Genomic DNA, 4183 nt, shown 5'->3' with positions numbered 1-4183 from the left:
GTGGCCTGTCACCAGGACCAGGTTCCTGTCACCAGCACCAGGGTCTGTCACTGTGACCAGGGGCCTTTCACTAGGACCAGGGACCTATCACCATGACCAAGGGCCTATCACTAGGACCAGGTTCCTGTCATTAGATCTGAGTTCCAGTCACTAGGACAAAGTCTTGTCACTAGGACCAGGTCTCTGTCACTAGGACCACATTCCTGTCCCTAGGACCAGGTCCCTGTCCCTAGGACCAGGGGCCTGTCACCAGGACCAGGTTCCTGTCACCAGCACCAGGGTCTGTCACTATGACCAGGGGCCTTTCACTAGGATGAAGGACCTGTCACTAGGACAAAGTCTTGTCACTAGAACCAGGGACCTGTCGCTAGAACCAGGGACCTGTCGCTAGGACCAGGTCTCTGTCACTAGGACCAGGTCTCTGTTACTAGGATCATGTCCCTGTCACTAGGACCAAGTCCTTGTCACTAGGAAAAGGTTTCTGTCAGTAGGACCACGTTCCTGTCCCTAGGGCCATGTTCCTGTCCCTGGGACCAGAGGCCTGTCACCAGGACCAGGTTCCTGTCACTAGGACAAAGTCTTGTCACTAGGAGCAGGGGCCTGTCACTACGACCAGGTTGTCCCATGGGGATAACCCATCCCTGCGGATGAAGACACTCTGTGACCTTGGCACCATGACCTTTACCCCTAAATCTTCATAACGCAGGTTCTCAGCTCGCCCTGTGTGTCTCTGCCTGGCAGCAACCAGCACCCTGTGTGTGGGTGCCCTGGCCTGGGCCCCTCTCACCAACCTCTTCCGTCTACGGGCAAAGCGTCAAGCACCTCGAGTGCGCCGTAGCCCCGGAAGCTGTGCGGGACGAGCTGTGTTGCCAGACCATTGAGAAACGGCTGGGCGGCTGCTGTGCTTGGCAGGAGCTGTGTCTCCTGGCTGGTGACAGCCCTAGGCCCTGCAGGTGGGCAGGGCTTCCTAAAGCGGGTCTTCCTGAGCCAGTGCTGGGGGCCCCGCCCCGGGGGCTGCCGGCTCCTACGCCCATCTGTGGTTCTCCGCGCAATGCTCCAGCCTCCACAGGGCTGGCTTGGGGGCTGTGGTGCCACCGGGACCCTTCCAATCTCTATCCCAAGCCCTGTCCAGGGTAGTGCCCTCCACCCGGAGGGTCAGCCTGCGGCCCTCCCGGAGTCCCTGGACCCTTCCTGGGCCATCCCACATCGTGTCCTCACCTCGGAGCACACCTTGAGCCTGTGCTGCTCACCATGACCAGGTGTGGCCACAGACCGAGGGAGCACATGCTGAGACAGACCCCACTCCTGGGCAGGCAACACCGGGCGTCTTGCCGCCGCTGCAGGCAGGGACGGCTCGTGCGTCCTGGAGACGGAGGCATCCTGAGGATCAGACAAGACCTGGCTCTGCACAGACCGTGGGTTCGCCCAGGCCCTGGGGACAGCGCCCCTCCAGCCATTGCCCTCGGACTCAGAGCTGAGTGAAGGACATGCCAGTGGAGGCCCTGCGCCTGGCAGAACGCGACTGGACCCTCAGAGGCAGCCTGCCCAGCCCAGAGTGGGCAGAAGGAAAAGGAGGAAAGGGAAGGAGCTGCGGCTCCTCCGGGTCTCCACGGAGGCAAGTCCTGCCAGGGCCCCAGACAGCCTCCCCAGAACATGCCCTGGGCTCCATGATGGCCTGGTCCCTGGAAGCTGACAGGGGTTGGGGGAGAGGAGACGGGGACAGGAGGGGAACAGCCCCCAGTTAAGTGCAAAGCCAGCTGCAGCGCCTGCCCGAGAGGGAGGCCAGGCCCCGGGGCAAGGGGAGGCACCTGCCTGCCACGCTTGGGCCATGGCTGCTCAGGGCTCTCGAGACCCCTGGTGGTCACAGTGAGGCCTGGGGACAGTGAAATGGAAAGACCACGGCAGTCTGGAGTCAGGGGAGGGAGGCTCCCTACTGCCCTTGGTGGGAGCAAGTGGCCGGCACCCCTGAAGCACTCACTTCCCTGTGCTGCGTCCCTGAGCCCAGCGCTTCCCGGGTCCCCGGGGCCCGAGTGAACAGGCCCAGGGGAACAAAGGCCGTTCAGAGGCTGTGGACGCCCCGGGCGGCACCAAGCTCCCACATTGGGCGTTCTCAGCTCTTCTGTCAGAGTCCAGTTGAGCGCAGGGGCCCTGGGGCAGTTTTCCGTGTTTCCAGCCACAGCAGGGCAATCCTCCGCCTCTCCTCGGGACACTCCATGTGAGTGGCCACTTGTCGAGGCTTCGGCCGCTGCCCCAGACAGGGAGAGCTTCCCAGGGCGGCACAGAGCAGCACTGGCTGTCTGTGCCTCCCCCGCACACCCAGCAGGAGCCACGGAAGCTCGAACCGCTGTGAGCCACTGACCCCAGTGAGGCCCCAGTCCCGCGGGGGTACCGGGTGGGCCTGCCCTTCCTTCAGGCAACCTGGAGGCTGGAAAGGAGGAAGCCCCGCAGGTCTCCTTCACTGTTCCCGATGAAGTGAGAGGAAAAGGGCGGAGCTGGTGTCCCGAGCAGGTGTCCCCAGGACATCTGCACACTCCCAATGACAGCCCTCGCCAGGGAGCACACCCCGCGACCCCACTGCTCGCCAGAACCAGGTGTGGTCTCGGACCCGCGTGGAGACCAGGGATGGGCAGTGGATGGGACAGGACAGGCCGGAGAGGGGAGTCCAGGCAAGGAGACTTCCAGTAAGGGAAACTGAGGAAGACAGGAAGGCAGGGCCTGCGGCAGGGGTGGCTGGTGGGCATCTTCCACCCCCAGCCCCTGGGAAGGAGATATGGATGCACAGGTCTTCCCTGGCCCACAGAGGCCTCCCGGCACCCAGCCACCTGGCGCCCTCAGTCTCCAGGGACCGCACTTGGGGCTGAGAACAGGCTCACGTCAGGGGTGACCGCTGGAGCCACCTGCGCCCAGGCCTAAGGTGAGAAAGCGAGGACAGCCTCTCCTTCTCAGGTTGTGGGGGCCGAGAGGAGACCCTGCCAGGTCACATGGCAATGCTCTGTCCCTGCGTGGGAGCATCAGGATGGGAAGGTGGAACATTCCATCACTTGAGTCACCCACCAAGGTTGTCCTCACTGGCCTGTTATCCAGCCCACAGATGCCCGGGCACCCGGGACGCCCAGGAGCACCAGTTAACATCACTAGGCGGCCACAGAGACGGGACGGAGCAGCAAGAGAGCGCGAAGACCTGTCTGCAGGTGGCACCGCAGCCCCAGGCCCAGCACTCAGAGCCCCACAAAGGCAGCAGGGGACATCAGATGCTGAACCGGAGAAGGGGTGAGGTGCTGGTGTCCAACAGGCCCTGCCGCCTGTGAGGACCAGCACTGACGCCTCGGGAACCCGGGGCCAGCATGTCCCCCACAGTGGCCGGGCCTCAGCTTCCTCTCAGCCCCTCCGGGCTCGCTTCTGCAGCAGCCACCCTGACTGACGCTAACTCTTGCTGTTCTGAGAAGTCCCCTCCAGAGCACAGGCAAGGCACAGAGCAGGGGATCAGGCGCGGGTGGGGTCACACTGGGCCAGTCCTGTGACTCAGTTTCTTTTTACTCTGTTGTGGCTGGCTGCGCTTTCTTTGTGGCCCGCGGAGCCCTGGGCACTTGCCTTCTGGTAAACCAGGTAGTGAAAAGATTGCCCTGGTTGTGTTCCATTTACCATTTTAGTCAAAAGGTGACTAGTCCATTTTTCAAAATGAGTACAAATGCTCTTGACATAAATTCAGTGATTTTATCAATAGAATCGCAACTAGAGGTGGCCTCAGCTTCAGGAGCAGAATTATTCCAGGACAGGCAGGCAGGCAGTCACCGTCCAGGGAGCTAAGTGAGTCCCCTGCCCAGAGGAGAACCAGGCTGGCCATGCAGCACCACCGGAAAGCCAGGCCCTGCTCCCAGACAGGGCCCCAGTGCCACACCAGGAGCCAGCCAGCTCATGAAGACCATTCCTGACTGTCTGTGAATGGAATTGATTTTAGATGGCAGGTGTGCCATTTCCTAGCAGGCAGTCAGCTCAGTCTGCACTTAGAAAATCACTGAAAATAGTGGCATAGGGTCTTGCTCAGCTACGAAAATTAGATCCTGGTTTGGGAAGTAGTGGCCCTTCACCAGCCATGGCCACCTGACCAGTGCGCCCTTTGACCCTGCTCTGGGCTCTTGGTCCATTGACAAGACCTGGACAACTTCCATGGATTTACCTTCCA

At 61.6% G+C, this 4183-nt stretch overlaps 1 long non-coding RNA gene across 1 annotated transcript; it reads left to right on the top strand.

Annotated features, from left to right (window-relative positions):
- The first annotated feature begins 2244 nt into the window (after positions 1–2244).
- Positions 2245–3637, top strand: LOC123634915. Its single transcript, XR_006734007.1, has 3 exons — positions 2245–2591; positions 2836–2914; positions 3085–3637. It is a non-coding gene; the product is annotated as an uncharacterized LOC123634915 (long non-coding RNA).
- The last annotated feature ends 546 nt before the right edge of the window (positions 3638–4183 follow it).

The sequence above is a fragment of the Lemur catta genome, chromosome 3 (genome assembly GCF_020740605.2).
Source record: "Lemur catta isolate mLemCat1 chromosome 3, mLemCat1.pri, whole genome shotgun sequence".
In the NCBI taxonomy this organism is placed as follows: domain Eukaryota; kingdom Metazoa; phylum Chordata; class Mammalia; order Primates; family Lemuridae; genus Lemur; species Lemur catta.
The sequence above is the reverse complement of the archived record's forward strand: the minus strand, read 5'-3'. Positions and strand labels throughout refer to the sequence as shown.